Source organism: Microcebus murinus, unplaced genomic scaffold, assembly GCF_040939455.1.
Source record: "Microcebus murinus isolate Inina unplaced genomic scaffold, M.murinus_Inina_mat1.0 scaf029_hap2_Mmur4.0, whole genome shotgun sequence".
In the NCBI taxonomy this organism is placed as follows: domain Eukaryota; kingdom Metazoa; phylum Chordata; class Mammalia; order Primates; family Cheirogaleidae; genus Microcebus; species Microcebus murinus.
In genome coordinates, this window is record NW_027438975.1 from 122,894 (window position 1) to 148,025 (window position 25,132).

Below are 25,132 nucleotides of genomic sequence, written 5' to 3' on the forward strand. Positions count from 1 at the left end.
CCAGGCGAGGAGAGGAGGGGGGCTTGAAGGTCTCCACCTGGGCGGGTCCAGCCGTGGAGGCGCATCTTGTGTGAGTGTGAGTGAGTGAGTGAGTGTGAGTGTGAGTGTGTGTGTGTACAGAGACAGCCCCCAACCCCGGCCCGCCGCTCCCTGCCCGCCCCGCCTGTCACCCCCCGTCCCTCGGAGCCCGCGGGACCCGGCCGGCGAACTCAACAGGCCCGACCCGGCGCGGGGCCTGGGGCGGGAGGAGGCGGCGGGGAAGCGCAGAGAGGCTCGGCTTCTTGAGCGGGGCAGGGGCGCCCTCCGCCGTCCACGGCCACACCACCCCGAACGCGCCCGATCCCGTCTGGTCTCGGAAGCTAAGCAGGGTCGGGCCTGGTTAGAACTTGGATGGGAGACCGCCCGGGAATACCGGGTGCCGTAGGCTTCTTCTTTTTTTTTTTTGCCTCTGGTTCTGTCGCGTTTCTGGGAGTGCGGGGGCGGCCCGGGGTGGGGGTGACCCCCACCCTCAGCGCCCGCCGCGGTGCCTGGCGCCCCAGCCCGCGCCGTTGGGCCTCCTCTTGTCCCGAGCCGTGACACCGCCGCCACGCGGCAGCATGCGTGGCTTCTGGACAGTCAGGTCTCAGACCAAAGGTCTGCTCTGTGGGAGCCGACACGCTGGAGGAAACCTTGAGAGTCTGAGAGGGGAGGGAGTTCCAGAAGAAGGCCAGGATGTCATTTTGAGGGAGTATGTGACCAGAACTCCTCCCGTTGCTTTTGGGGTTCTATGGGCTACACGTAGGAATCTTTGGTGGTGGCACCTGATGTTCGGGGATCCGGAGTCACACCCAGACCTGCTCCACAGGCCTCCTTTTACTTTTCTCTTCGGATTCATTTTTTTTTTTTTTTTTTTTTTGAGACAGAGTCTCGGTTTGTTGCCCAGGCTAGAGTGAGTGCCGTGGCGTTAGCCTAGCTCACAGCAACTTCAAACTCCTGGGCTCGAGTGATCCTTCTGCCTCAGCCTCCAGGGTAGCTGGGACTGCAGGCATGCGCCACCATGCCCCGCTAATTTTTTATATATATATCAGTTGGCCAATTAATTTCTTTCTATTTATAGTAGAGACGGGGTCTCGCTCTTGCTCAGGCTGGTTTTGAACTCCTGACCTTGAGCAATCCGCCCGCCTCGGCCTCCCAAGAGCTAGGATTACAGGCGTGAGCCACAGCGCCCGGCCGGATTCATTATTTTTAAAAAGTGTCTCTTATCTCTATTATTGCATTTTCTTTTCTCTCTCTTTTCAAGCAGATGATGGGAGTCCAAGTATTAAGGTGACATGTGTTGCCCGTGCCCCCCTCCCCCCCCGTGTTCTTATTCATTTACCTCTCATGTTGTTCCAGCATATTGTGGGGGCACCAATGTTAAGGTCGGGTGCGTTGCCCTCTCCCAGCCTCCCCCCTCGGGTCAGAGCTTCAAGTGCGCCCATCCCCCAGTCGGTGCGTACCCACCCCATTCCTAATGGATGTGTATGCCCATCCCCTCCCCCCACCCGCCCGACACCCACCCGAAGAAGGTGATTCCTCTGTGTCCACTTAGGTGTCCATCGGTTCGTACCCATTTGCTGGTGAGCGCGAGCACGTGGTGCTCGTGTGTCCATTCTTGGGATACTTGGCTTACTGGAACGGGTTCCAGCTCTGGCCAGGAGAACCACGAGAGGTGCCCCCTCACCGCTGCTCCTCATAGCCGAATAGCACTCCGTGGTGTCCACGCGCCACATTTTATTTACCCACTCGTGGGTCGATGGGCACTCGGGTGGCTTCCAGGTCTTTGCGATTGTGACTTGTGCCCTGACACTAACCCTAACCCTTACCCAGCCCGTCTCCTCCACGGCCCCTGCCTGACTGACTCCTTCCCGCCCGGCCTATCACCTGTCACCGTCCTCTGCCCCTGCCTGACACGCTCGTCCCCGCCCGGGCCGTCACCGTCCTCGGCCCCTGCCTGACGGGGCTCCTCCGTCGCCTGGGCCTTCCAAGGGCTTGGTGTGGACGCTGGTTCCAGGACGCCCTCCCAGGAACCCGGTAGCAGGGCGGCCGCAGCCTCTCGTGCAACCCAACCGTCCGCCGGCTGGCCGCCGTCGCTAAGTGGCCTGCGGGGGACGTGCTCCCGCTGTGCCGTGGGGGCCCAGCCTGGTGTCTTCTCTGAGGCCCCGCGGCTGCCGCTCCCCGCAAGGGGATAGCCGCGGAGGTGGGGACCGCCTCCTCATGGGGACGTACACCCAGCTCTCCACGTCGGATTCCGGGGCTCTCTGTCCTGCCAGAAGGCCCAGCTGGCCTGCGGGTCCTTAGAGTGGCAAAAACATCCGAAAACTGAGATTGAGGGTCCGGTGGGTGTCTGCACTTTTGTGCTGGGCACCCCAGGGAGGCCCGGGGGCTGGCTGGACAACGTGGTCTGCTGGGCTGGGGGGGGGGTTTGGAGGAGCAACTGATGCCCTTTGCACTTTGGGTAGCAAGTGTCTGAGGTGTCTCTGGGCCCTGTGCCATGTGGGGGCGGGGGCGGGGTGGGAGGAGGAGGAGGAGGAGGAGGAGGAGGAGGAGGAGGTGGGAAGGGACGTGGCCTGCAGTGGTGTTCCCCGGGGTGGCACAGCATGTGGCTTCTTCCACGGGATGCTTGGCCTGGGCTCCCTGCACCTGGGCCTTTGGAGGACTGGCCCTGTGCTTGCCAACACTTCCTGCAGGGACCCAGAGCTGGGAGGTTGCATCTCTCAGCCCTGGGTCGGGCAGAGCCCCAGCGGGCCATGCCCACAACCTCTCTCAGCAGGGGTCCCCCAGAAGGCTCCTTTGGGACCAGGATTCTCTTGCGGGTGACTCTTTAAGGTCTGGCCCCTGGATGGAGGGGCACCAGGAGTAGAGGAGCAGGAAGGGGAAGGGGGTGGCCATGCGAGGGGACACTTTCAGGCCAAGTCCCAGCTTCAGTCTGATCCTCCTGGGAACCCCGGGGTGGACATCACACCTCCTGGTTGCCCCGCTCTGAGACAAGGAGCCGGGCTTCGCATTCCCACAGCAGCCAGTCGTGGGCTGAGGACACCTGGGGCGTTGGGAACTCCCTGGCTTCTCCTTGGTTTAACATCTGGAGCTGCTTGTGAATTGTGCCGCCACACACACCCGAGTGCAGGTGTCTTCTGCACAGACTGCGGGCCTCGCTCTTCTGAGTGCCGCTAGCTCGCGACCCACCCACTGGTGAACCTGGTCAGGGTACTTTCTCTCAGGGGCAGACTCTGATCCGGGCGGGCTACCGGTGTCTCTGTTTGCTCCTTTCTTTCTTCCACTTCGGGAAAGGCTTCCTTACTGGGTGTGGAAATCTCCTATGCCTTTCCTCGCCTATTCTGTCAGCTCTAAAATTCTCTTTCGGTTGCCACCCTCACAGATGGATTAGGAAACTCTTTGCGGTGCACTCATTAGTGAAATGACCTCAATGACGCTGGAATCCAATATCTAATGGCCGATTTTTAGCGAGTCCACACGCCAGGGTGGTTGGGGTCCAGTGCAGCCCCGGCCAGGCCCAGGCCCCTTGGACTGGGCCACAGGAGGACACAGAGGAGGGTCCCGGCCCCCACGGTAGCGGTGCGGGCAGTTCTCCAAGGGCTTGGGTGTTTTCCAGAGGGAGGAGATGGAGGGGACTGATTTCTTCAGCGCCCCACAAACCACGCCACCCCACCCCACCCCACCCATGGGACACATCCCGAGAGAGAGAGACGCCCCATACACTGGCTCCCCTTCCCCGTGCGCTGTGCCCCAGCCCTGGCCCGGGGGAATAGGCGGCCGCCGGGCCACAGGGTGGGGGGCGCAGCTGAAAGGGGTTGTGGGGGAGGGCCGCCCCTGGCTGGGGTCAAAGGGCGAGCGCCCCGCCCCTCCCGCCCGTGCGCAGTCTGCGGCCCCGGCGCGCTGGGGGTGGGGGGCGGGGAGGTGAAGGAGGCCAGGCGAGGAGAGGAGGGGGGCTTGAAGGTCTCCACCTTGGCGGGTCCAGCCATGGAGGCGCATCTTGTGTGAGTGTGAGTGAGTGAGTGAGTGTGAGTGTGAGTGTGTGTGTGTACAGAGACAGCCCCCAACCCCGGCCCGCCGCTCCCTGCCCGCCCCGCCTGTCACCCCCCGTCCCTCGGAGCCCGCGGGACCCGGCCGGCGAACTCAACAGGCCCGACCCGGCGCGGGGCCTGGGGCGGGAGGAGGCGGCGGGGAAGCGCAGAGAGGCTCGGCTTCTTGAGCGGGGCAGGGGCGCCCTCCGCCGTCCACGGCCACACCACCCCGAACGCGCCCGATCCCGTCTGGTCTCGGAAGCTAAGCAGGGTCGGGCCTGGTTAGAACTTGGATGGGAGACCGCCCGGGAATACCGGGTGCCGTAGGCTTCTTCTTTTTTTTTTTTGCCTCTGGTTCTGTCGCGTTTCTGGGAGTGCGGGGGCGGCCCGGGGTGGGGGTGACCCCCACCCTCAGCGCCCGCCGCGGTGCCTGGCGCCCCAGCCCGCGCCGTTGGGCCTCCTCTTGTCCCGAGCCGTGACACCGCCGCCACGCGGCAGCATGCGTGGCTTCTGGACAGTCAGGTCTCAGACCAAAGGTCTGCTCTGTGGGAGCCGACACGCTGGAGGAAACCTTGAGAGTCTGAGAGGGGAGGGAGTTCCAGAAGAAGGCCAGGATGTCATTTTGAGGGAGTATGTGACCAGAACTCCTCCCGTTGCTTTTGGGGTTCTATGGGCTACACGTAGGAATCTTTGGTGGTGGCACCTGATGTTCGGGGATCCGGAGTCACACCCAGACCTGCTCCACAGGCCTCCTTTTACTTTTCTCTTCGGATTCATTTTTTTTTTTTTTTTTTTTTGAGACAGAGTCTCGGTTTGTTGCCCAGGCTAGAGTGAGTGCCGTGGCGTCAGCCTAGCTCACAGCAACTTCAAACTCCTGGGCTCGAGTGATCCTTCTGCCTCAGCCTCCAGGGTAGCTGGGACTGCAGGCATGCGCCACCATGCCCCGCTAATTTTTTATATATATATCAGTTGGCCAATTAATTTCTTTCTATTTATAGTAGAGACGGGGTCTCGCTCTTGCTCAGGCTGGTTTTGAACTCCTGACCTTGAGCAATCCGCCCGCCTCGGCCTCCCAAGAGCTAGGATTACAGGCGTGAGCCACAGCGCCCGGCCGGATTCATTATTTTTAAAAAGTGTCTCTTATCTCTATTATTGCATTTTCTTTTCTCTCTCTTTTCAAGCAGATGATGGGAGTCCAAGTATTAAGGTGACATGTGTTGCCCGTGCCCCCCTCCCCCCCCCCGTGTTCTTATTCATTTACCTCTCATGTTGTTCCAGCATATTGTGGGGGCACCAATGTTAAGGTCGGGTGCGTTGCCCTCTCCCAGCCTCCCCCCTCGGGTCAGAGCTTCAAGTGCGCCCATCCCCCAGTCGGTGCGTACCCACCCCATTCCTAATGGATGTGTATGCCCATCCCCTCCCCCCACCCGCCCGACACCCACCCGAAGAAGGTGATTCCTCTGTGTCCACTTAGGTGTCCATCGGTTCGTACCCATTTGCTGGTGAGCGCGAGCACGTGGTGCTCGTGTGTCCATTCTTGGGATACTTGGCTTACTGGAACGGGTTCCAGCTCTGGCCAGGAGAACCACGAGAGGTGCCCCCTCACCGCTGCTCCTCATAGCCGAATAGCACTCCGTGGTGTCCACGCGCCACATTTTATTTACCCACTCGTGGGTCGATGGGCACTCGGGTGGCTTCCAGGTCTTTGCGATTGTGACTTGTGCCCTGACACTAACCCTAACCCTTACCCAGCCCGTCTCCTCCACGGCCCCTGCCTGACTGACTCCTTCCCGCCCGGCCTATCACCTGTCACCGTCCTCTGCCCCTGCCTGACACGCTCGTCCCCGCCCGGGCCGTCACCGTCCTCGGCCCCTGCCTGACGGGGCTCCTCCGTCGCCTGGGCCTTCCAAGGGCTTGGTGTGGACGCTGGTTCCAGGACGCCCTCCCAGGAACCCGGTAGCAGGGCGGCCGCAGCGTCTCGTGCAACCCAACCGTCCGCCGGCTGGCCGCCGTCGCTAAGTGGCCTGCGGGGGACGTGCTCCCGCTGTGCCGTGGGGGCCCAGCCTGGTGTCTTCTCTGAGGCCCCGCGGCTGCCGCTCCCCGCAAGGGGATAGCCGCGGAGGTGGGGACCGCCTCCTCATGGGGACGTATACCCAGCTCTCCACGTCGGATTCCGGGGCTCTCTGTCCTGCCAGAAGGCCCAGCTGGCCTGCGGGTCCTTAGAGTGGCAAAAACATCCGAAAACTGAGATTGAGGGTCCGGTGGGTGTCTGCACTTTTGTGCTGGGCACCCCAGGGAGGCCCGGGGGCTGGCTGGACAACGTGGTCTGCTGGGCTGGGGGGGGGGGTTTGGAGGAGCAACTGATGCCCTTTGCACTTTGGGTAGCAAGTGTCTGAGGTGTCTCTGGGCCCTGTGCCATGTGGGGGCGGGGGCGGGGGCGGGGTGGGAGGAGGAGGAGGAGGAGGAGGAGGAGGAGGTGGGAAGGGCCGTGGCCTGCAGTGGTGTTCCCCGGGGTGGCACAGCATGTGGCTTCTTCCACGGGATGCTTGGCCTGGGCTCCCTGCACCTGGGCCTTTGGAGGACTGGCCCTGTGCTTGCCAACACTTCCTGCAGGGACCCAGAGCTGGGAGGTTGCATCTCTCAGCCCTGGGTCGGGCAGAGCCCCAGCGGGCCATGCCCACAACCTCTCTCAGCAGGGGTCCCCCAGAAGGCTCCTTTGGGACCAGGATTCTCTTGCGGGTGACTCTTTAAGGTCTGGCCCCTGGATGGAGGGGCACCAGGAGTAGAGGTGCAGGAAGGGGAAGGGGGTGGCCATGCGAGGGGACACTTTCAGGCCAAGTCCCAGCTTCAGTCTGATCCTCCTGGGAACCCCGGGGTGGACATCACACCTCCTGGTTGCCCCGCTCTGAGACAAGGAGCCGGGCTTCGCATTCCCACAGCAGCCAGTCGTGGGCTGAGGACACCTGGGGCGTTGGGAACTCCCTGGCTTCTCCTTGGTTTAACATCTGGAGCTGCTTGTGAATTGTGCCGCCACACACACCCGAGTGCAGGTGTCTTCTGCACAGACTGCGGGCCTCGCTCTTCTGAATGCCGCTAGCTCGCGACCCACCCACGGGTGAACCTGGTCAGGGTACTTTCTCTCAGGGGCAGACTCTGATCCGGGCGGGCTACCGGTGTCTCTGTTTGCTCCTTTCTTTCTTCCACTTCGGGAAAGGCTTCCTTACTGGGTGTGGAAATCTCCTATGCCTTTCCTCGCCTATTCTGTCAGCTCTAAAATTCTCTTTCGGTTGCCACCCTCACAGATGGATTAGGAAACTCTTTGCGGTGCACTCATTAGTGAAATGACCTCAATGACGCTGGAATCCAATATCTAATGGCCGATTTTTAGCGAGTCCACACGCCAGGGTGGTTGGGGTCCAGTGCAGCCCCGGCCAGGCCCAGGCCCCTTGGACTGGGCCACAGGAGGACACAGAGGAGGGTCCCGGCCCCCACGGTAGCGGTGCGGGCAGTTCTCCAAGGGCTTGGGTGTTTTCCAGAGGGAGGAGATGGAGGGGACTGATTTCTTCAGCGCCCCACAAACCACGCCACCCCACCCCACCCCACCCATGGGACACATCCCGAGAGAGAGAGAGACGCCCCATACACTGGCTCCCCTCCCCCGTGCGCTGTGCCCCAGCCCTGGCCCGGGGGAATAGGCGGCCGCCGGGCCACAGGGTGGGGGGCGCAGCTGAAAGGGGTTGTGGGGGAGGGCCGCCCCTGGCTGGGGTCAAAGGGCGAGCGCCCCGCCCCTCCCGCCCGTGCGCAGTCTGCGGCCCCGGCGCGCTGGGGGTGGGGGGCGGGGAGGTGAAGGAGGCCAGGCGAGGAGAGGAGGGGGGCTTGAAGGTCTCCACCTTGGCGGGTCCAGCCGTGGAGGCGCATCTTGTGTGAGTGTGAGTGAGTGAGTGAGTGTGAGTGTGAGTGTGTGTGTGTACAGAGACAGCCCCCAACCCCGGCCCGCCGCTCCCTGCCCGCCCCGCCTGTCACCCCCCGTCCCTCGGAGCCCGCGGGACCCGGCCGGCGAACTCAACAGGCCCGACCCGGCGCGGGGCCTGGGGCGGGAGGAGGCGGCGGGGAAGCGCAGAGAGGCTCGGCTTCTTGAGCGGGGCAGGGGCGCCCTCCGCCGTCCACGGCCACACCACCCCGAACGCGCCCGATCCCGTCTGGTCTCGGAAGCTAAGCAGGGTCGGGCCTGGTTAGAACTTGGATGGGAGACCGCCCGGGAATACCGGGTGCCGTAGGCTTCTTCTTTTTTTTTTTTGCCTCTGGTTCTGTCGCGTTTCTGGGAGTGCGGGGGCGGCCCGGGGTGGGGGTGACCCCCACCCTCAGCGCCCGCCGCGGTGCCTGGCGCCCCAGCCCGCGCCGTTGGGCCTCCTCTTGTCCCGAGCCGTGACACCGCCGCCACGCGGCAGCATGCGTGGCTTCTGGACAGTCAGGTCTCAGACCAAAGGTCTGCTCTGTGGGAGCCGACACGCTGGAGGAAACCTTGAGAGTCTGAGAGGGGAGGGAGTTCCAGAAGAAGGCCAGGATGTCATTTTGAGGGAGTATGTGACCAGAACTCCTCCCGTTGCTTTTGGGGTTCTATGGGCTACACGTAGGAATCTTTGGTGGTGGCACCTGATGTTCGGGGATCCGGAGTCACACCCAGACCTGCTCCACAGGCCTCCTTTTACTTTTCTCTTCGGATTCATTTTTTTTTTTTTTTTTTTGAGACAGAGTCTCGGTTTGTTGCCCAGGCTAGAGTGAGTGCCGTGGCGTCAGCCTAGCTCACAGCAACTTCAAACTCCTGGGCTCCAGTGATCCTTCTGCCTCAGCCTCCAGGGTAGCTGGGACTGCAGGCATGCGCCACCATGCCCCGCTAATTTTTTATATATATATCAGTTGGCCAATTAATTTCTTTCTATTTATAGTAGAGACGGGGTCTCGCTCTTGCTCAGGCTGGTTTTGAACTCCTGACCTTGAGCAATCCGCCCGCCTCGGCCTCCCAAGAGCTAGGATTACAGGCGTGAGCCACAGCGCCCGGCCGGATTCATTATTTTTAAAAAGTGTCTCTTATCTCTATTATTGCATTTTCTTTTCTCTCTCTTTTCAAGCAGATGATGGGAGTCCAAGTATTAAGGTGACATGTGTTGCCCGTGCCCCCCTCCCCCCCCCCGTGTTCTTATTCATTTACCTCTCATGTTGTTCCAGCATATTGTGGGGGCACCAATGTTAAGGTCGGGTGCGTTGCCCTCTCCCAGCCTCCCCCCTCGGGTCAGAGCTTCAAGTGCGCCCATCCCCCAGTCGGTGCGTACCCACCCCATTCCTAATGGATGTGTATGCCCATCCCCTCCCCCCACCCGCCCGACACCCACCCGAAGAAGGTGATTCCTCTGTGTCCACTTAGGTGTCCATCGGTTCGTACCCATTTGCTGGTGAGCGCGAGCACGTGGTGCTCGTGTGTCCATTCTTGGGATACTTGGCTTACTGGAACGGGTTCCAGCTCTGGCCAGGAGAACCACGAGAGGTGCCCCCTCACCGCTGCTCCTCATAGCCGAATAGCACTCCGTGGTGTCCACGCGCCACATTTTATTTACCCACTCGTGGGTCGATGGGCACTCGGGTGGCTTCCAGGTCTTTGCGATTGTGACTTGTGCCCTGACACTAACCCTAACCCTTACCCAGCCCGTCTCCTCCACGGCCCCTGCCTGACTGACTCCTTCCCGCCCGGCCTATCACCTGTCACCGTCCTCTGCCCCTGCCTGACACGCTCGTCCCCGCCCGGGCCGTCACCGTCCTCGGCCCCTGCCTGACGGGGCTCCTCCGTCGCCTGGGCCTTCCAAGGGCTTGGTGTGGACGCTGGTTCCAGGACGCCCTCCCAGGAACCCGGTAGCAGGGCGGCCGCAGCGTCTCGTGCAACCCAACCGTCCGCCGGCTGGCCGCCGTCGCTAAGTGGCCTGCGGGGGACGTGCTCCCGCTGTGCCGTGGGGGCCCAGCCTGGTGTCTTCTCTGAGGCCCCGCGGCTGCCGCTCCCCGCAAGGGGATAGCCGCGGAGGTGGGGACCGCCTCCTCATGGGGACGTATACCCAGCTCTCCACGTCGGATTCCGGGGCTCTCTGTCCTGCCAGAAGGCCCAGCTGGCCTGCGGGTCCTTAGAGTGGCAAAAACATCCGAAAACTGAGATTGAGGGTCCGGTGGGTGTCTGCACTTTTGTGCTGGGCACCCCAGGGAGGCCCGGGGGCTGGCTGGACAACGTGGTCTGCTGGGCTGGGGGGGGGTTTGGAGGAGCAACTGATGCCCTTTGCACTTTGGGTAGCAAGTGTCTGAGGTGTCTCTGGGCCCTGTGCCATGTGGGGGCGGGGGCGGGGTGGGAGGAGGAGGAGGAGGAGGAGGAGGAGGAGGAGGAGGAGGTGGGAAGGGCCGTGGCCTGCAGTGGTGTTCCCCGGGGTGGCACAGCATGTGGCTTCTTCCACGGGATGCTTGGCCTGGGCTCCCTGCACCTGGGCCTTTGGAGGACTGGCCCTGTGCTTGCCAACACTTCCTGCAGGGACCCAGAGCTGGGAGGTTGCATCTCTCAGCCCTGGGTCGGGCAGAGCCCCAGCGGGCCATGCCCACAACCTCTCTCAGCAGGGGTCCCCCAGAAGGCTCCTTTGGGACCAGGATTCTCTTGCGGGTGACTCTTTAAGGTCTGGCCCCTGGATGGAGGGGCACCAGGAGTAGAGGTGCAGGAAGGGGAAGGGGGTGGCCATGCGAGGGGACACTTTCAGGCCAAGTCCCAGCTTCAGTCTGATCCTCCTGGGAACCCCGGGGTGGACATCACACCTCCTGGTTGCCCCGCTCTGAGACAAGGAGCCGGGCTTCGCATTCCCACAGCAGCCAGTCGTGGGCTGAGGACACCTGGGGCGTTGGGAACTCCCTGGCTTCTCCTTGGTTTAACATCTGGAGCTGCTTGTGAATTGTGCCGCCACACACACCCGAGTGCAGGTGTCTTCTGCACAGACTGCGGGCCTCGCTCTTCTGAATGCCGCTAGCTCGCGACCCACCCACGGGTGAACCTGGTCAGGGTACTTTCTCTCAGGGGCAGACTCTGATCCGGGCGGGCTACCGGTGTCTCTGTTTGCTCCTTTCTTTCTTCCACTTCGGGAAAGGCTTCCTTACTGGGTGTGGAAATCTCCTATGCCTTTCCTCGCCTATTCTGTCAGCTCTAAAATTCTCTTTCGGTTGCCACCCTCACAGATGGATTAGGAAACTCTTTGCGGTGCACTCATTAGTGAAATGACCTCAATGACGCTGGAATCCAATATCTAATGGCCGATTTTTAGCGAGTCCACACGCCAGGGTGGTTGGGGTCCAGTGCAGCCCCGGCCAGGCCCAGGCCCCTTGGACTGGGCCACAGGAGGACACAGAGGAGGGTCCCGGCCCCCACGGTAGCGGTGCGGGCAGTTCTCCAAGGGCTTGGGTGTTTTCCAGAGGGAGGAGATGGAGGGGACTGATTTCTTCAGCGCCCCACAAACCACGCCACCCCACCCCACCCCACCCATGGGACACATCCCGAGAGAGAGAGAGAGACGCCCCATACACTGGCTCCCCTCCCCCGTGCGCTGTGCCCCAGCCCTGGCCCGGGGGAATAGGCGGCCGCCGGGCCACAGGGTGGGGGGCGCAGCTGAAAGGGGTTGTGGGGGAGGGCCGCCCCTGGCTGGGGTCAAAGGGCGAGCGCCCCGCCCCTCCCGCCCCGTGCGCAGTCTGCGGCCCCGGCGCGCTGGGGGTGGGGGGCGGGGAGGTGAAGGAGGCCAGGCGAGGAGAGGAGGGGGGCTTGAAGGTCTCCACCTGGGCGGGTCCAGCCGTGGAGGCGCATCTTGTGTGAGTGTGAGTGAGTGAGTGAGTGTGAGTGTGAGTGTGTGTGTGTACAGAGACAGCCCCCAACCCCGGCCCGCCGCTCCCTGCCCGCCCCGCCTGTCACCCCCCGTCCCTCGGAGCCCGCGGGACCCGGCCGGCGAACTCAACAGGCCCGACCCGGCGCGGGGCCTGGGGCGGGAGGAGGCGGCGGGGAAGCGCAGAGAGGCTCGGCTTCTTGAGCGGGGCAGGGGCGCCCTCCGCCGTCCACGGCCACACCACCCCGAACGCGCCCGATCCCGTCTGGTCTCGGAAGCTAAGCAGGGTCGGGCCTGGTTAGAACTTGGATGGGAGACCGCCCGGGAATACCGGGTGCCGTAGGCTTCTTCTTTTTTTTTTTTGCCTCTGGTTCTGTCGCGTTTCTGGGAGTGCGGGGGCGGCCCGGGGTGGGGGTGACCCCCACCCTCAGCGCCCGCCGCGGTGCCTGGCGCCCCAGCCCGCGCCGTTGGGCCTCCTCTTGTCCCGAGCCGTGACACCGCCGCCACGCGGCAGCATGCGTGGCTTCTGGACAGTCAGGTCTCAGACCAAAGGTCTGCTCTGTGGGAGCCGACACGCTGGAGGAAACCTTGAGAGTCTGAGAGGGGAGGGAGTTCCAGAAGAAGGCCAGGATGTCATTTTGAGGGAGTATGTGACCAGAACTCCTCCCGTTGCTTTTGGGGTTCTATGGGCTACACGTAGGAATCTTTGGTGGTGGCACCTGATGTTCGGGGATCCGGAGTCACACCCAGACCTGCTCCACAGGCCTCCTTTTACTTTTCTCTTCGGATTCATTTTTTTTTTTTTTTTTTTTGAGACAGAGTCTCGGTTTGTTGCCCAGGCTAGAGTGAGTGCCGTGGCGTCAGCCTAGCTCACAGCAACTTCAAACTCCTGGGCTCGAGTGATCCTTCTGCCTCAGCCTCCAGGGTAGCTGGGACTGCAGGCATGCGCCACCATGCCCCGCTAATTTTTTATATATATATCAGTTGGCCAATTAATTTCTTTCTATTTATAGTAGAGACGGGGTCTCGCTCTTGCTCAGGCTGGTTTTGAACTCCTGACCTTGAGCAATCCGCCCGCCTCGGCCTCCCAAGAGCTAGGATTACAGGCGTGAGCCACAGCGCCCGGCCGGATTCATTATTTTTAAAAAGTGTCTCTTATCTCTATTATTGCATTTTCTTTTCTCTCTCTTTTCAAGCAGATGATGGGAGTCCAAGTATTAAGGTGACATGTGTTGCCCGTGCCCCCCTCCCCCCCCCCGTGTTCTTATTCATTTACCTCTCATGTTGTTCCAGCATATTGTGGGGGCACCAATGTTAAGGTCGGGTGCGTTGCCCTCTCCCAGCCTCCCCCCTCGGGTCAGAGCTTCAAGTGCGCCCATCCCCCAGTCGGTGCGTACCCACCCCATTCCTAATGGATGTGTATGCCCATCCCCTCCCCCCACCCGCCCGACACCCACCCGAAGAAGGTGATTCCTCTGTGTCCACTTAGGTGTCCATCGGTTCGTACCCATTTGCTGGTGAGCGCGAGCACGTGGTGCTCGTGTGTCCATTCTTGGGATACTTGGCTTACTGGAACGGGTTCCAGCTCTGGCCAGGAGAACCACGAGAGGTGCCCCCTCACCGCTGCTCCTCATAGCCGAATAGCACTCCGTGGTGTCCACGCGCCACATTTTATTTACCCACTCGTGGGTCGATGGGCACTCGGGTGGCTTCCAGGTCTTTGCGATTGTGACTTGTGCCCTGACACTAACCCTAACCCTTACCCAGCCCGTCTCCTCCACGGCCCCTGCCTGACTGACTCCTTCCCGCCCGGCCTATCACCTGTCACCGTCCTCTGCCCCTGCCTGACACGCTCGTCCCCGCCCGGGCCGTCACCGTCCTCGGCCCCTGCCTGACGGGGCTCCTCCGTCGCCTGGGCCTTCCAAGGGCTTGGTGTGGACGCTGGTTCCAGGACGCCCTCCCAGGAACCCGGTAGCAGGGCGGCCGCAGCGTCTCGTGCAACCCAACCGTCCGCCGGCTGGCCGCCGTCGCTAAGTGGCCTGCGGGGGACGTGCTCCCGCTGTGCCGTGGGGGCCCAGCCTGGTGTCTTCTCTGAGGCCCCGCGGCTGCCGCTCCCCGCAAGGGGATAGCCGCGGAGGTGGGGACCGCCTCCTCATGGGGACGTATACCCAGCTCTCCACGTCGGATTCCGGGGCTCTCTGTCCTGCCAGAAGGCCCAGCTGGCCTGCGGGTCCTTAGAGTGGCAAAAACATCCGAAAACTGAGATTGAGGGTCCGGTGGGTGTCTGCACTTTTGTGCTGGGCACCCCAGGGAGGCCCGGGGGCTGGCTGGACAACGTGGTCTGCTGGGCTGGGGGGGGGGGTTTGGAGGAGCAACTGATGCCCTTTGCACTTTGGGTAGCAAGTGTCTGAGGTGTCTCTGGGCCCTGTGCCATGTGGGGGCGGGGGCGGGGGCGGGGTGGGAGGAGGAGGAGGAGGAGGAGGAGGAGGAGGTGGGAAGGGCCGTGGCCTGCAGTGGTGTTCCCCGGGGTGGCACAGCATGTGGCTTCTTCCACAGGCTGCTTGGCCTGGGCTCCCTGCACCTGGGCCTTTGGAGGACTGGCCCTGTGCTTGCCAACACTTCCTGCAGGGACCCAGAGCTGGGAGGTTGCATCTCTCAGCCCTGGGTCGGGCAGAGCCCCAGCGGGCCATGCCCACAACCTCTCTCAGCAGGGGTCCCCCAGAAGGCTCCTTTGGGACCAGGATTCTCTTGCGGGTGACTCTTTAAGGTCTGGCCCCTGGATGGAGGGGCACCAGGAGTAGAGGAGCAGGAAGGGGAAGGGGGTGGCCATGCGAGGGGACACTTTCAGGCCAAGTCCCAGCTTCAGTCTGATCCTCCTGGGAACCCCGGGGTGGACATCACACCTCCTGGTTGCCCCGCTCTGAGACAAGGAGCCGGGCTTCGCATTCCCACAGCAGCCAGTCGTGGGCTGAGGACACCTGGGGCGTTGGGAACTCCCTGGCTTCTCCTTGGTTTAACATCTGGAGCTGCTTGTGAATTGTGCCGCCACACACACCCGAGTGCAGGTGTCTTCTGCACAGACTGCGGGCCTCGCTCTTCTGAATGCCGCTAGCTCGCGACCCACCCACGGGTGAACCTGGTCAGGGTACTTTCTCTCAGGGGCAGACTCTGATCCGGGCGGGCTACCGGTGTCTCTGTTTGCTCCTTTCTTTCTTCCACTTCGGGAAAGGCTTCCTTACTGGGTGTGGAAATCTCCTATGCCTTTCCTCGCCTATTCTGTCAGCTCTAAAATTCTCTTTCGGTTGCCACCCTCACAGATGGATTAGGAAACTCTTTGCGGTGCACTCATTAGTGAAATGACCTCAATGACGCTGGAATCCAATATCTAATGGCCGATTTTTAGCGAGTCCACACGCCAGGGTGGTTGGGGTCCAGTGCAGCCCCGGCCAGGCCCAGGCCCCTTGGACTGGGCCACAGGAGGACACAGAGGAGGGTCCCGGCCCCCACGGTAGCGGTGCGGGCAGTTCTCCAAGGGCTTGGGTGTTTTCCAGAGGGAGGAGATGGAGGGGACTGATTTCTTCAGCGCCCCACAAACCACGCCACCCCACCCCACCCCACCCATGGGACACATCCCGAGAGAGAGAGACGCCCCATACACTGGCTCCCCTCCCCCGTGCGCTGTGCCCCAGCCCTGGCCCGGGGGAATAGGCGGCCGCCGGGCCACAGGGTGGGGGGCGCAGCTGAAAGGGGTTGTGGGGGAGGGCCGCCCCTGGCTGGGGTCAAAGGGCGAGCGCCCCGCCCCTCCCGCCCGTGCGCAGTCTGCGGCCCCGGCGCGCTGGGGGTGGGGGGCGGGGAGGTGAAGGAGGCCAGGCGAGGAGAGGAGGGGGGCTTGAAGGTCTCCACCTTGGCGGGTCCAGCCGTGGAGGCGCATCTTGTGTGAGTGTGAGTGAGTGTGAGTGTGAGTGTGTGTGTGTACAGAGACAGCCCCCAACCCCGGCCCGCCGCTCCCTGCCCGCCCCGCCTGTCACCCCCCGTCCCTCGGAGCCCGCGGGACCCGGCCGGCGAACTCAACAGGCCCGACCCGGCGCGGGGCCTGGGGCGGGAGGAGGCGGCGGGGAAGCGCAGAGAGGCTCGGCTTCTTGAGCGGGGCAGGGGCGCCCTCCGCCGTCCACGGCCACACCACCCCGAACGCGCCCGATCCCGTCTGGTCTCGGAAGCTAAGCAGGGTCGGGCCTGGTTAGAACTTGGATGGGAGACCGCCCGGGAATACCGGGTGCCGTAGGCTTCTTCTTTTTTTTTTTTGCCTCTGGTTCTGTCGCGTTTCTGGGAGTGCGGGGGCGGCCCGGGGTGGGGGTGACCCCCACCCTCAGCGCCCGCCGCGGTGCCTGGCGCCCCAGCCCGCGCCGTTGGGCCTCCTCTTGTCCCGAGCCGTGACACCGCCGCCACGCGGCAGCATGCGTGGCTTCTGGACAGTCAGGTCTCAGACCAAAGGTCTGCTCTGTGGGAGCCGACACGCTGGAGGAAACCTTGAGAGTCTGAGAGGGGAGGGAGTTCCAGAAGAAGGCCAGGATGTCATTTTGAGGGAGTATGTGACCAGAACTCCTCCCGTTGCTTTTGGGGTTCTATGGGCTACACGTAGGAATCTTTGGTGGTGGCACCTGATGTTCGGGGATCCGGAGTCACACCCAGACCTGCTCCACAGGCCTCCTTTTACTTTTCTCTTCGGATTCATTTTTTTTTTTTTTTTTTTTGAGACAGAGTCTCAGTTTGTTGCCCAGGCTAGAGTGAGTGCCGTGGCGTCAGCCTAGCTCACAGCAACTTCAAACTCCTGGGCTCGAGTGATCCTTCTGCCTCAGCCTCCAGGGTAGCTGGGACTGCAGGCATGCGCCACCATGCCCCGCTAATTTTTTATATATATATCAGTTGGCCAATTAATTTCTTTCTATTTATAGTAGAGACGGGGTCTCGCTCTTGCTCAGGCTGGTTTTGAACTCCTGACCTTGAGCAATCCGCCCGCCTCGGCCTCCCAAGAGCTAGGATTACAGGCGTGAGCCACAGCGCCCGGCCGGATTCATTATTTTTAAAAAGTGTCTCTTATCTCTATTATTGCATTTTCTTTTCTCTCTCTTTTCAAGCAGATGATGGGAGTCCAAGTATTAAGGTGACATGTGTTGCCCGTGCCCCCCTCCCCCCCCCGTGTTCTTATTCATTTACCTCTCATGTTGTTCCAGCATATTGTGGGGGCACCAATGTTAAGGTCGGGTGCGTTGCCCTCTCCCAGCCTCCCCCCTCGGGTCAGAGCTTCAAGTGCGCCCATCCCCCAGTCGGTGCGTACCCACCCCATTCCTAATGGATGTGTATGCCCATCCCCTCCCCCCACCCGCCCGACACCCACCCGAAGAAGGTGATTCCTCTGTGTCCACTTAGGTGTCCATCGGTTCGTACCCATTTGCTGGTGAGCGCGAGCACGTGGTGCTCGTGTGTCCATTCTTGGGATACTTGGCTTACTGGAACGGGTTCCAGCTCTGGCCAGGAGAACCACGAGAGGTGCCCCCTCACCGCTGCTCCTCATAGCCGAATAGCACTCCGTGGTGTCCACGCGCCACATTTTATTTACCCACTCGTGGGTCGATGGGCACTCGGGTGGCTTCCAGGTCTTTGCGATTGTGACTTGTGCCCTGACACTAACCCTAACCCTTACCCAGCCCGTCTCCTCCACGGCCCCTGCCTGACTGACTCCTTCCCGCCCGGCCTATCACCTGTCACCGTCCTCTGCCCCTGCCTGACACGCTCGTCCCCGCCCGGGCCGTCACCGTCCTCGGCCCCTGCCTGACGGGGCTCCTCCGTCGCCTGGGCCTTCCAAGGGCTTGGTGTGGACGCTGGTTCCAGGACGCCCTCCCAGGAACCCGGTAGCAGGGCGGCCGCAGCGTCTCGTGCAACCCAACCGTCCGCCGGCTGGCCGCCGTCGCTAAGTGGCCTGCGGGGGACGTGCTCCCGCTGTGCCGTGGGGGCCCAGCCTGGTGTCTTCTCTGAGGCCCCGCGGCTGCCGCTCCCCGCAAGGGGATAGCCGCGGAGGTGGGGACCGCCTCCTCATGGGGACGTATACCCAGCTCTCCACGTCGGATTCCGGGGCTCTCTGTCCTGCCAGAAGGCCCAGCTGGCCTGCGGGTCCTTAGAGTGGCAAAAACATCCGAAAACTGAGATTGAGGGTCCGGTGGGTGTCTGCACTTTTGTGCTGGGCACCCCAGGGAGGCCCGGGGGCTGGCTGGACAACGTGGTCTGCTGGGCTGGGGGGGGGTTTGGAGGAGCAACTGATGCCCTTTGCACTTTGGGTAGCAAGTGTCTGAGGTGTCTCTGGGCCCTGTGCCATGTGGGGGCGGGGGCGGGGTGGGAGGAGGAGGAGGAGGAGGAGGAGGAGGAGGAGGTGGGAAGGGCCGTGGCCTGCAGTGGTGTTCCCCGGGGTGGCACAGCATGTGGCTTCTTCCACGGGATGCTTGGCCTGGGCTCCCTGCACCTGGGCCTTTGGAGGACTGGCCCTGTGCTTGCCAACACTTCCTGCAGGGACCCAGAGCTGGGAGGTTGCATCTCTCAGCCCTGGGTCGGGCAGAGCCCCAGCGGGCCATGCCCACAACCTCTCTCAGCAGGGGTCCCCCAGAAGGCTCCTTTGGGACCAGGATTCTCTTGCGGGTGACTCTTTAAGGTCTGGCCCCTGGATGGAGGGGCACCAGGAGTAGAGGTGCAGGAAGGGGAAGGGGGTGGCCATGCGAGGGGACACTTTCAGGCCAAGTCCCAGCTTCAGTCTGATCCTCCTGGGAACCCCGGGGTGGACATCACACCTCCTGGTTGCCCCGCTCTGAGACAAGGAGCCGGGCTTCGCATTCCCACAGCAGCCAGTCGTGGGCTGAGGACACCTGGGGCGTTGGGAACTCCCTGGCTTCTCCTTGGTTTAACATCTGGAGCTGCTTGTGAATTGTGCCGCCACACACACCCGAGTGCAGGTGTCTTCTGCACAGACTGCGGGCCTCGCTCTTCTGAATGCCGCTAGCTCGCGACCCACCCACGGGTGAACCTGGTCAGGGTACTTTCTCTCAGGGGCAGACTCTGATCCGGGCGGGCTACCGGTGTCTCTGTTTGCTCCTTTCTTTCTTCCACTTCGGGAAAGGCTTCCTTACTGGGTGTGGAAATCTCCTATGCCTTTCCTCGCCTATTCTGTCAGCTCTAAAATTCTCTTTCGGTTGCCACCCTCACAGATGGATTAGGAAACTCTTTGCGGTGCACTCATTAGTGAAATGACCTCAATGACGCTGGAATCCAATATCTAATGGCCGATTTTTAGCGAGTCCACACGCCAGGGTGGTTGGGGTCCAGTGCAGCCCCGGCCAGGCCCAGGCCCCTTGGACTGGGCCACAGGAGGACACAGAGGAGGGTCCCGGCCCCCACGGTAGCGGTGCGGGCAGTTCTCCAAGGGCTTGGGTGTTTTCCAGAGGGAGGAGATGGAGGGGACTGATTTCTTCAGCGCCCCACAAACCACGCCACCCCACCCCACCCCACCCATGGGACACATCCCGAGAGAGAGAGACGCCCCATACACTGGCTCCCCTCCCCCGTGCGCTGTGCCCCAGCCCTGGCCCGGGGGAATAGGCGGCCGCCGGGCCACAGGGTGGGGGGCGCAGCTGAAAGGGGTTGTGGGGGAGGGCCGCCCCTGGCTGGGGTCAAAGGGCGAGCGCCCCGCCCCTCCCGCCCGTGCGCAGTCTGCGGCCCCGGCGCGCTGGGGGTGGGGGGCGGGGAGGTGAAGGAGGCCAGGCGAGGAGAGGAGGGGGGCTTGAAGGTCTCCACCTGGGCGGGTCCAGCCGTGGAGGCGCATCTTGTGTGAGTGTGAGTGAGTGAGTGAGTGTGAGTGTGAGTGTGTGTGTGTACAGAGACAGCCCCCAACCCCGGCCCGCCGCTCCCTGCCCGCCCCGCCTGTCACCCCCCGTCCCTCGGAGCCCGCGGGACCCGGCCGGCGAACTCAACAGGCCCGACCCGGCGCGGGGCCTGGGGCGGGAGGAGGCGGCGGGGAAGCGCAGAGAGGCTCGGCTTCTTGAGCGGGGCAGGGGCGCCCTCCGCCGTCCACGGCCACACCACCCCGAACGCGCCCGATCCCGTCTGGTCTCGGAAGCTAAGCAGGGTCGGGCCTGGTTAGAACTTGGATGGGAGACCGCCCGGGAATACCGGGTGCCATAGGCTTCTTCTTTTTTTTTTTTGCCTCTGGTTCTGTCGCGTTTCTGGGAGTGCGGGGGCGGCCCGGGGTGGGGGTGACCCCCACCCTCAGCGCCCGCCGCGGTGCCTGGCGCCCCAGCCCGCGCCGTTGGGCCTCCTCTTGTCCCGAGCCGTGACACCGCCGCCACGCGGCAGCATGCGTGGCTTCTGGACAGTCAGGTCTCAGACCAAAGGTCTGCTCTGTGGGAGCCGACACGCTGGAGGAAACCTTGAGAGTCTGAGAGGGGAGGGAGTTCCAGAAGAAGGCCAGGATGTCATTTTGAGGGAGTATGTGACCAGAACTCCTCCCGTTGCTTTTGGGGTTCTATGGGCTACACGTAGGAATCTTTGGTGGTGGCACCTGATGTTCGGGGATCCGGAGTCACACCCAGACCTGCTCCACAGGCCTCCTTTTACTTTTCTCTTCGGATTCATTTTTTTTTTTTTTTTTTTGAGACAGAGTCTCGGTTTGTTGCCCAGGCTAGAGTGAGTGCCGTGGCGTCAGCCTAGCTCACAGCAACTTCAAACTCCTGGGCTCGAGTGATCCTTCTGCCTCAGCCTCCAGGGTAGCTGGGACTGCAGGCATGCGCCACCATGCCCCGCTAATTTTTTATATATATATCAGTTGGCCAATTAATTTCTTTCTATTTATAGTAGAGACGGGGTCTCGCTCTTGCTCAGGCTGGTTTTGAACTCCTGACCTTGAGCAATCCGCCCGCCTCGGCCTCCCAAGAGCTAGGATTACAGGCGTGAGCCACAGCGCCCGGCCGGATTCATTATTTTTAAAAAGTGTCTCTTATCTCTATTATTGCATTTTCTTTTCTCTCTCTTTTCAAGCAGATGATGGGAGTCCAAGTATTAAGGTGACATGTGTTGCCCGTGCCCCCCTCCCCCCCCCCGTGTTCTTATTCATTTACCTCTCATGTTGTTCCAGCATATTGTGGGGGCACCAATGTTAAGGTCGGGTGCGTTGCCCTCTCCCAGCCTCCCCCCTCGGGTCAGAGCTTCAAGTGCGCCCATCCCCCAGTCGGTGCGTACCCACCCCATTCCTAATGGATGTGTATGCCCATCCCCTCCCCCCACCCGCCCGACACCCACCCGAAGAAGGTGATTCCTCTGTGTCCACTTAGGTGTCCATCGGTTCGTACCCATTTGCTGGTGAGCGCGAGCACGTGGTGCTCGTGTGTCCATTCTTGGGATACTTGGCTTACTGGAACGGGTTCCAGCTCTGGCCAGGAGAACCACGAGAGGTGCCCCCTCACCGCTGCTCCTCATAGCCGAATAGCACTCCGTGGTGTCCACGCGCCACATTTTATTTACCCACTCGTGGGTCGATGGGCACTCGGGTGGCTTCCAGGTCTTTGCGATTGTGACTTGTGCCCTGACACTAACCCTAACCCTTACCCAGCCCGTCTCCTCCACGGCCCCTGCCTGACTGACTCCTTCCCGCCCGGCCTATCACCTGTCACCGTCCTCTGCCCCTGCCTGACACGCTCGTCCCCGCCCGGGCCGTCACCGTCCTCGGCCCCTGCCTGACGGGGCTCCTCCGTCGCCTGGGCCTTCCAAGGGCTTGGTGTGGACGCTGGTTCCAGGACGCCCTCCCAGGAACCCGGTAGCAGGGCGGCCGCAGCGTCTCGTGCAACCCAACCGTCCGCCGGCTGGCCGCCGTCGCTAAGTGGCCTGCGGGGGACGTGCTCCCGCTGTGCCGTGGGGGCCCAGCCTGGTGTCTTCTCTGAGGCCCCGCGGCTGCCGCTCCCCGCAAGGGGATAGCCGCGGAGGTGGGGACCGCCTCCTCATGGGGACGTATACCCAGCTCTCCACGTCGGATTCCGGGGCTCTCTGTCCTGCCAGAAGGCCCAGCTGGCCTGCGGGTCCTTAGAGTGGCAAAAACATCCGAAAACTGAGATTGAGGGTCCGGTGGGTGTCTGCACTTTTGTGCTGGGCACCCCAGGGAGGCCCGGGGGCTGGCTGGACAACGTGGTCTGCTGGGCTGGGGGGGGGTTTGGAGGAGCAACTGATGCCCTTTGCACTTTGGGTAGCAAGTGTCTGAGGTGTCTCTGGGCCCTGTGCCATGTGGGGGCGGGGGCGGGGTGGGAGGAGGAGGAGGAGGAGGAGGAGGAGGAGGAGGTGGGAAGGGCCGTGGCCTGCAGTGGTGTTCCCCGGGGTGGCACAGCATGTGGCTTCTTCCACGGGATGCTTGGCCTGGGCTCCCTGCACCTGGGCCTTTGGAGGACTGGCCCTGTGCTTGCCAACACTTCCTGCAGGGACCCAGAGCTGGGAGGTTGCATCTCTCAGCCCTGGGTCGGGCAGAGCCCCAGCGGGCCATGCCCACAACCTCTCTCAGCAGGGGTCCCCCAGAAGGCTCCTTTGGGACCAGGATTCTCTTGCGGGTGACTCTTTAAGGTCTGGCCCCTGGATGGAGGGGCACCAGGAGTAGAGGTGCAGGAAGGGGAAGGGGGTGGCCATGCGAGGGGACACTTTCAGGCCAAGTCCCAGCTTCAGTCTGATCCTCCTGGGAACCCCGGGGTGGACATCACACCTCCTGGTTGCCCCGCTCTGAGACAAGGAGCCGGGCTTCGCATTCCCACAGCAGCCAGTCGTGGGCTGAGGACACCTGGGGCGTTGGGAACTCCCTGGCTTCTCCTTGGTTTAACATCTGGAGCTGCTTGTGAATTGTGCCGCCACACACACCCGAGTGCAGGTGTCTTCTGCACAGACTGCGGGCCTCGCTCTTCTGAATGCCGCTAGCTCGCGACCCACCCACGGGTGAACCTGGTCAGGGTACTTTCTCTCAGGGGCAGACTCTGATCCGGGCGGGCTACCGGTGTCTCTGTTTGCTCCTTTCTTTCTTCCACTTCGGGAAAGGCTTCCTTACTGGGTGTGGAAATCTCCTATGCCTTTCCTCGCCTATTCTGTCAGCTCTAAAATTCTCTTTCGGTTGCCACCCTCACAGATGGATTAGGAAACTCTTTGCGGTGCACTCATTAGTGAAATGACCTCAATGACGCTGGAATCCAATATCTAATGGCCGATTTTTAGCGAGTCCACACGCCAGGGTGGTTGGGGTCCAGTGCAGCCCCGGCCAGGCCCAGGCCCCTTGGACTGGGCCACAGGAGGACACAGAGGAGGGTCCCGGCCCCCACGGTAGCGGTGCGGGCAGTTCTCCAAGGGCTTGGGTGTTTTCCAGAGGGAGGAGATGGAGGGGACTGATTTCTTCAGCGCCCCACAAACCACGCCACCCCACCCCACCCCACCCATGGGACACATCCCGAGAGAGAGAGACGCCCCATACACTGGCTCCCCTCCCCCGTGCGCTGTGCCCCAGCCCTGGCCCGGGGGAATAGGCGGCCGCCGGGCCACAGGGTGGGGGGCGCAGCTGAAAGGGGTTGTGGGGGAGGGCCGCCCCTGGCTGGGGTCAAAGGGCGAGCGCCCCGCCCCTCCCGCCCGTGCGCAGTCTGCGGCCCCGGCGCGCTGGGGGTGGGGGGCGGGGAGGTGAAGGAGGCCAGGCGAGGAGAGGAGGGGGGCTTGAAGGTCTCCACCTGGGCGGGTCCAGCCGTGGAGGCGCATCTTGTGTGAGTGTGAGTGAGTGAGTGAGTGTGAGTGTGAGTGTGTGTGTGTACAGAGACAGCCCCCAACCCCGGCCCGCCGCTCCCTGCCCGCCCCGCCTGTCACCCCCCGTCCCTCGGAGCCCGCGGGACCCGGCCGGCGAACTCAACAGGCCCGACCCGGCGCGGGGCCTGGGGCGGGAGGAGGCGGCGGGGAAGCGCAGAGAGGCTCGGCTTCTTGAGCGGGGCAGGGGCGCCCTCCGCCGTCCACGGCCACACCACCCCGAACGCGCCCGATCCCGTCTGGTCTCGGAAGCTAAGCAGGGTCGGGCCTGGTTAGAACTTGGATGGGAGACCGCCCGGGAATACCGGGTGCCGTAGGCTTCTTCTTTTTTTTTTTTGCCTCTGGTTCTGTCGCGTTTCTGGGAGTGCGGGGGCGGCCCGGGGTGGGGGTGACCCCCACCCTCAGCGCCCGCCGCGGTGCCTGGCGCCCCAGCCCGCGCCGTTGGGCCTCCTCTTGTCCCGAGCCGTGACACCGCCGCCACGCGGCAGCATGCGTGGCTTCTGGACAGTCAGGTCTCAGACCAAAGGTCTGCTCTGTGGGAGCCGACACGCTGGAGGAAACCTTGAGAGTCTGAGAGGGGAGGGAGTTCCAGAAGAAGGCCAGGATGTCATTTTGAGGGAGTATGTGACCAGAACTCCTCCCGTTGCTTTTGGGGTTCTATGGGCTACACGTAGGAATCTTTGGTGGTGGCACCTGATGTTCGGGGATCCGGAGTCACACCCAGACCTGCTCCACAGGCCTCCTTTTACTTTTCTCTTCGGATTCATTTTTTTTTTTTTTTTTTTGAGACAGAGTCTCGGTTTGTTGCCCAGGCTAGAGTGAGTGCCGTGGCGTCAGCCTAGCTCACAGCAACTTCAAACTCCTGGGCTCGAGTGATCCTTCTGCCTCAGCCTCCAGGGTAGCTGGGACTGCAGGCATGCGCCACCATGCCCCGCTAATTTTTTATATATATATCAGTTGGCCAATTAATTTCTTTCTATTTATAGTAGAGACGGGGTCTCGCTCTTGCTCAGGCTGGTTTTGAACTCCTGACCTTGAGCAATCCGCCCGCCTCGGCCTCCCAAGAGCTAGGATTACAGGCGTGAGCCACAGCGCCCGGCCGGATTCATTATTTTTAAAAAGTGTCTCTTATCTCTATTATTGCATTTTCTTTTCTCTCTCTTTTCAAGCAGATGATGGGAGTCCAAGTATTAAGGTGACATGTGTTGCCCGTGCCCCCCTCCCCCCCCCCGTGTTCTTATTCATTTACCTCTCATGTTGTTCCAGCATATTGTGGGGGCACCAATGTTAAGGTCGGGTGCGTTGCCCTCTCCCAGCCTCCCCCCTCGGGTCAGAGCTTCAAGTGCGCCCATCCCC

General features: G+C 62.4%; 7 pseudogenes; all 7 read left to right on the forward strand.

The window, feature by feature from the left end:
• Positions 1 to 308: 308 nt before the first annotated feature.
• Positions 309 to 427, forward strand: LOC142868322 (uncharacterized; annotated as a pseudogene).
• A 3,827-nt stretch (positions 428 to 4,254) lies between these two features.
• Positions 4,255 to 4,373, forward strand: LOC142868323 (uncharacterized; annotated as a pseudogene).
• A 3,831-nt stretch (positions 4,374 to 8,204) lies between these two features.
• LOC142868324 (uncharacterized) lies at positions 8,205 to 8,323 on the forward strand (annotated as a pseudogene).
• A 3,833-nt stretch (positions 8,324 to 12,156) lies between these two features.
• On the forward strand, positions 12,157 to 12,275 carry LOC142868325 (uncharacterized; annotated as a pseudogene).
• A 3,820-nt stretch (positions 12,276 to 16,095) lies between these two features.
• On the forward strand, positions 16,096 to 16,214 carry LOC142868327 (uncharacterized; annotated as a pseudogene).
• Positions 16,215 to 20,036: 3,822 nt separating this feature from the next.
• On the forward strand, positions 20,037 to 20,155 carry LOC142868340 (uncharacterized; annotated as a pseudogene).
• A 3,822-nt stretch (positions 20,156 to 23,977) lies between these two features.
• On the forward strand, positions 23,978 to 24,096 carry LOC142868328 (uncharacterized; annotated as a pseudogene).
• The last annotated feature ends 1,036 nt before the right edge of the window (positions 24,097 to 25,132 follow it).